The sequence below is a fragment of the Convolutriloba macropyga genome, chromosome 3 (genome assembly GCF_964194025.1).
Source record: "Convolutriloba macropyga chromosome 3, txConMacr16.3, whole genome shotgun sequence".
Classification (NCBI taxonomy): domain Eukaryota; kingdom Metazoa; phylum Xenacoelomorpha; order Acoela; family Convolutidae; genus Convolutriloba; species Convolutriloba macropyga.
The window spans coordinates 65780412-65787498 of NC_134470.1; the positions used below are offsets into that span (position 1 = coordinate 65780412).

Here is a 7087-nt window from a genome sequence, read left to right on the forward strand (position 1 = left end):
TTTGAATTATTGCCAGCAATTTTATGTGAAATGAAACTAGACTATGAGAAAAAAAAACATAAACGAGAATACGGGAAAAACCTGAAAGTTGGAAGAAGGTACTACATGACAAAAATGATTATATAAATAAAAAGGAAGAGAATTATATTCATCTCGTTTCGCGAACTCTTTTTGGTCGGGTTCCGTTCCCAGTGGTTCTTTTTGGAGCATGTTCTTTTTTAAGGTAAAATGTAGACAAAAAAAGTTGTGTGCTTGGAGAAAATACTTCACAGATCTTTAATTAGAAAATCGACAATTTTGAATGTATTTCTCATTTACTTCGTCTAAGTTCAATGTGTTCACTGCTTATCAGCAGAAGATCAAATTAGTAAAAAAAATCAATTGGAAAAACTTTCCATTTTCTCGTTTATTTTACCGGATTTAATTTTTTAGCGGCTACACATTTTTTGATTAAATTTTTGTATTTTTATGACAAAATACCACAATCTCATTATCAATTTGGCTTGTTCACCTGTTGGATTCTTGTTACATTTTACTATAAAGCATCCTTTTTGTATATATATATATATATATATATATATATATATACATATATATATATATATATATATATATATATATATATATATATATTAACTATTGTAAATTTTAATTTAACGTAAATTTTAATTTATTGTAAATTTTAACTGATAACTAGGATATTGTAAATCGAAATATCAATTTTTTTAGGACTTCTAAGCCGATTGGTTAACTCATAATAAAAAAAAGTGCTAGTCAGACGGTTAACTTGTATGATCTTCTAGGTCAGATCAATAACTTGGAAGAACATATACGCCGGACGATTAACTCATGAGAAATTGTAAGTCAGATGGCTAACTTGTAAACAATTCTCAGTCGGATGGTCAACATATGAAAAATTGTCAGTCGAATGATTAACTTGTAAGAACTTCTAGGTCAGATGAATAACTTGGAAGAATTTCTACGTCGGACGATAAACTGATGTAATATTGTAAGGCAGATGGCTAACTTGTCAGAATTTCTCAGTCGGATGGTCAACATATGAAAAACTGTGAGTGGGATGGTTGCCTTGTGAGAAATTCTAGGTCAGAAGAATAAATTGGGAAAATTTCTGCATCGGACGATTAACTCATGAGAAATTGTAAGTCAGATGGCTAATTTGTAAGAATTCCTTTGAAGTCAGATTGTTGATTTGTAAGAGACTAAGTTATATGTTAAACTGATGTAAGTGTTTGGCCTACAAACTTGTAAGGCGATGCATTGCCTTGTAATTACTTGTAAAATTATTGCCGCTTCTTACAATTTAGCCATCCGTACTCGGCCCGGGCACTTTACAGCAACCAATTTGCTTCACGGTGGCAAAATTTCAAATTAGCCATTCGAGGCGTTTTTAGTTGTTTAATATATTGATTGCACACTCCAAGTAAAAAAGCCTGTATGAGGTAAAAATTGAAAAATTCAAGCCTCAATTATGAACCTGAGCTTTTTCTGCGACTGACTCAAATTTTGTGTACTTTGTCAACGGTGCCACTTTTGACTCTCTCCTCAAAAAATCAAAGTTCTTGAATACACTTAACAACACTAAGCTTGCATATAGAGATTTGAAGGGTTTCATTAAAAAAATGGTGGAAACCATTGCGGTTCACACAACAAAAAACGAAAAAAACTTAAATATTCAGCAAGACCTCTCGCAGGAGTCTGTTCGTAGCACAGAATGTTTAAACAAACATCTCAAGGTTGCAAAACTGAATTCTAAATTCGGCCAGAGAAACAGTTGAGAGAATCCGAAAGCAACACTTAAGCATTGCAGAAAATTACTTGTACTGATTGAAAAAATAAATATGCTTTTTTTTGAGAAACCAACTCTATAAAAATAAAAGTAAAACAATTTGAAAGACACACACACACACAGGAAAACCATATAAACGCACACACACACACACACACACACACACACACACACACACACACACACACACACACATACACACCATACATTACAAAAACAAAAACCAACAAACAGATATAAAGAGCAACACCAAAAAACTGTTCATTCAGACTTCCTTTGATCTTCAAAAAAATTGGCGTGGGTTTCAATTTTTGGGTCAAAGGTATCGGTAACTGAAACTCAAGGAGAGTCAAAGTCACATCATTTGGACTTTTTATTACTTTAGGATTTTGTAGCTTATATTAAATAAATCTTTTAATTTTGTGATGAATTCTAACAGTTTCTGCTCTGCATTTATATCTCTCCAACATTTAAAAAAAACCGAGTCTCTCAGACTAACTCTCTCTCTCTCTCTCTCTCTCTCTCTCTTTATCTGGCGCTGCCTATCACAACACACAGCTCACAGGCACAGAAACGCTTAAATACAAAAACAGAGGTGCACACACATACAATTGCAAGACCCCGAAAAAAACTATTTTTTTGTCATCTGATTTGTGTCTCGATTGTTTTTTCTGGATTACTAGTCTCTTTTTGTTTATCAGCTTTGAGGCGCATTTTGAATCAGTAAATTTTACATTTTGACGACTTCATTCATTAAAGTTGGAATTTTTCATTGAATAAGGAAAATTTAACAATTTTAATGTGAACTGAAAAAGAAAAAAAATTCTATCTTCTTTTTCTTTCAAAAGGAATTTTCGTTGTTTATATGAGACGGTTTGCAAAAAAGGAAGTATTTATTTTGTCAGTTTTTAGAAATGCCCGCAGACGGAATTGATCAGTTCGAAGAGCGAATTTTGAAATACTGAGAAGAGATTAATATATTTGTCGTTTTCAAAAAAAGTGAATTAAATATGCATTAAATTTTTCAACCTGGCAACCCATATATTATCTGGCTCTCAATTTGGTCTGCATTTCATTATACCAGAGGAGATTAATTTGATGACTTGTTCATTTCACGAAACTGTTTTTCTTTACGTTTCCAATGTTTTGAAGTACTTAGGTTAGTTTTCATGAAATGAGAAGAACTTGTCGCATAAGTAACTCAAGATTATATATATATATATATATATATATATATGTATATATATATATATATATATATATATATATATATATATATATACATATATATACATATACACACATATATATATATATATATATATATATATATATATATATATATAAGGAATATATTTTTTTGCTTTTAATTTTAAAATTCAAAGTTGATTTTTGCTATATTGAGAGCTCTAAATTGCCAGACGAAATCAGTTTTCTTCATCATCTTTTTGATAAAGAGAAAAAAACGGTCCAGAGAAATAATTTTTGATACAGAGAAGCAGTTTTTAACCAGCAGAAAACAGAGTGAAGTATAGAATTTTTTTAAATCAAAATTTTGTGAATAAAACAATTGATTTTTTCAAACAAATTTTCGGTCAAATAGATCAAATTGTTGAAATTTAGGCTTGAAAGTGTGAATTACTGAAAAAACTCGATTTAACATAACTAAATTTAAAAAAAACATTTTCCGTTTTTTTCTATCTTAAATTTCAGCGAAATATGTCACCCCATCCGCCCCCAGCGATTTTTTTTATCTAAATTTTTCCCTTGAAGTTTTAAGGAATTCCCCCTTTTTAAGATCTCAAATATTTTTTTAAAAAAAATTAAAACTAGATCCTGAGGGCTAAAAAATGTTGTCTTTTTTATTTCTTTAGGATGCAAAAACAAAAAGTGAAAACTTGACTGAAGAAAAAAAGCCAGCCTCGCTCGCATATATATTGCACCATTTTGAAAAAATGTTTGAACAATAAAGAAAAACGCAATACGATTAAGAACTAAAAAATAGCAAGTTATACAAAAAATGAATAACTTGAAACTTTGTTTAGAAAACATTGAAGAACGTGATGACCCTGGAATCAAGGTATGAAGAAGAGGCAAATGTTTTGATTAAACTCAGCAGACTTTTCCTCTGGAACTTGGACTTTCCCAGTACTAGACAAAAACTTGCCGGTAGGCCTGGGCTAAAAAGAGTGTTGACTTTGTCTCTTGAGATTATAACGCTATTCAAAATTGTTCAATCGAATTTTGGTATGAAAAAAGCAGTGAGCTAGATTAGCTCAAATTAGAACGTGAGAACAAAAACAAACCAACTAACCTTGACAATTTGGTTCGAAATTCAAAACAACAACTGCTCTTCAAATAAAAACTAAATTCTACAAGTTCACAAATGTAATCTTGCGGTAAACATAATTTGAAAGTGTTCCTATATTTTGGGGGGAATTGTTATTGTAAATATTATGACGTGAGCGGCGGCTGTGTGGAATCTTTTAAGTTTTTGTGTTTTTGCTTTTGTTTGCGAGTGGAGTGGACCAACTTGACCACAAGAGCAAGTGTGTATGAACAAGAGAGGGAAAGATAGCATAGTGAGATGGCGGGTAGGGATAAGGGACAAGGAAAGAGAGAAGTAAAGATTAAAGGGAAATGAAATTGAAATGTGATATGGTAAACAATAGGGACATACTTTCTCTATGTTCTTTTCTCATTAATCTCAGATAACTGTTAGTATAAGCGGCTTGTTGTTCCATTCCAGAAAGACACACAAACAACCACCCCCACAACCCCACCGTAACACCCCCACCCCCCTCTTAATACCCACTTATGCCCCTCCCCCCTTCCCCATCTCATTACACCCCCAATTTCCCTACGGTTGTAATTGTATATTAAAACATTCTTGTTTTCTCTGCTTTCCTGGTTGTTTTGGGATAAATGGTTGTTTTTACTATTCTGTGATTTTGGATTTACATTTTGATAGTAATTAACTCTGGCTGATCGCTATAATTTTGGCGGCCAGGTAGACAAACAAACTATTCTTGTTTAGCCAGGGAGGCGCGATGCTGGAAGGGTTTTGCGCTTGTATCGGAGGGGAGGGGAGGAGAGGGAGGGGGTGGAGGAATGGGGGTGTATAAGTCAAGTTAAATAATATTTTGTACGTTTTTTGACCCTCTATCGTATAACTAATAACTCTATCTTTTTGTGTTTACTAGTGCAGTATTCGTTACCTTTGACAATCTAAAAATAACCTGGTAATAACTATCAACAACTATAAAAGAGTGTTATATCCAAAGTGTATACAAATTAACTATTCGCCTGGAATAAGAGCTAGAAAGGTAAACGCGTAATGGTATGAACAGACTAACTAAGGTGTTAAAATATTTATTTCCGTCTCTACACTCAGTGAAAATAAGGTATCATAAATAAATATCCTTCGTTATATTATTACCTTGATATAAAATAGTTGTTGATTTAACCACTAATACCAGAATTACTATTAATGCTGTTACACTAACTGCAGTTGTTCTAGTGTTTATGATAATGCTTTAGTTCGTTAGAGAAGCGGAGGAGGGGAGGGGGAAGGGGAGGGGAGGGGGGACGGGGCTAGGAAACGAAGGAAGAAGGCAGGAACAAATTTGAGGAGAAGTAAAAATGGCGGTTGAATTTGAATGTATCTGAAGGGAGGACAGCAGTCGGTCGAAAGGTGTCGAAACCGATGTCCTCTTAAATCGACCAAGACATCCTAATTTATTCCAGGCACAAACAACACATGTATTAACCCTGCTATAAAGTCTAATAGGAATCTCAATTAGACTAATACTAAACTTAAAAATAATTTGAATTCATTTTAGATTGATTTAGTGAATCGTGCTCTCACTCTCGCTGTTATTATTTCGGAGTAGAATCATTACAATTGTAGCTATATCAATATTTCGGTGTTGATTTTGATGCTCTTGAAATAACTAAAAATTATATGTTATGATCTGATTGAAGTAAGTTTTTTTTCCGAATTAGAAGGCGCCAATTATTGGTGTAACAAGAGATAAAAGTCACTACCTCAGCGTTTTCGTTTTAAGGGCACTTAAATGAAGGTAACGCGGCTATTAAGCAGTTTGCATACAATTATTCTTGATGTCAACCACGTTTCGGTCAACTGAAGTAATCGGCTAGCAGCGGCTTCGGTAGCTGCTCATTTTACACTTTTAGTTGTGACATGAATGTTTGTTTTGGCAGGCTGCTGTCTTAGCCGAATTGCTTCATTGATTCTGACAGCCGCTGTCGTTCTTACACAACTTGTCACAGCATACGCGCATGCAAAGCTAATAAAAATAGAAATAAATTAGCAAAAGCCAAAGTGAAACGGCAACGAAGCAGCTGTCTTATGTGCTGCAAAGGAACATTTTTTTTCGAATTCAGTGCGCAAACGAAAAATTGACCAGAGTGGGTTCCGAAACATTTTTTTTTAAAAACTGAAGAATCGCTATCAATCACCTAAGCCATGGAAAACAACAAACAAGGATAATAAAAACAGGGATCAAAAAAGGTTTCATGGATACAAATCAAAGAATGATTTATAACACCTAATTGCCCAATAACGGTCCCGTACATCATAACTTATGGTTTGTTGAAAGTCAGTCATACGTTGATCGTGACAGAGATTAACATCACCATTTTTCAATAAAACCAGTAATATTTTTCTATGATGAGACAGAGAAGGAAACCATCTGGGCTGAAAAGAAATGAGATTCTATCATATCAATGCTGTCACGTATGATTGGCAGTTGTCCGTTCTCAATCAACTCCAGATAAGTTCCAAAATTCTTAGTTTTTTAAGGCACAAAAGCACCGCTGTGCAATGACACCGCAGAGATACTTATGCAATGAAAAAGCAACAATATTTTTGTCGAGAACAATAAATTGGGTCCCTTATCGGAAGAAGTGGTAGGAAATAGGGGAAAAAAACGTTCACTTGTTAGCGAGAACTCTAAAATCTTGAAAAAAATCCAACCCAAATTACAAAACAGCCTGAAGTGAAGTATGTGTATCTTTTCTTTCTCCTTTGATCCTGTCCATCAACACTAGTCAGAATGTCAACCTTTCTGTGAATTTCTCTTATAGCAAAAAAGTTGAGCAAAACTTTCATTTTCTCTAATTTTTCTTGACACCGAATGTTTAAGTTAAAACCAACAAATTAGCTATGAACTGCCTGCACATTTTGTTTTGCATTGCTGAAAGTTATTAAAATAAACGTGAGTGGATGTGGCACAAACTGAGTAGATTCAAGTTTAG

General features: G+C 33.4%; 1 protein-coding gene across 1 annotated transcript in view; it reads right to left on the reverse strand.

Moving 5' to 3' along the window:
- The window catches only part of LOC142336706 (uncharacterized), a 70325-nt gene extending 65789 nt beyond the window's left edge, over nucleotides 1-4536 (reverse strand). Inside the window, exon 1 of the mRNA XM_075385619.1 lies at nucleotides 4122-4536. The gene's annotated coding sequence lies outside the window, so the exon portion shown is untranslated. The remainder of the gene's footprint in view (nucleotides 1-4121) is intronic.
- Nucleotides 4537-7087: the final 2551 nt, after the last annotated feature.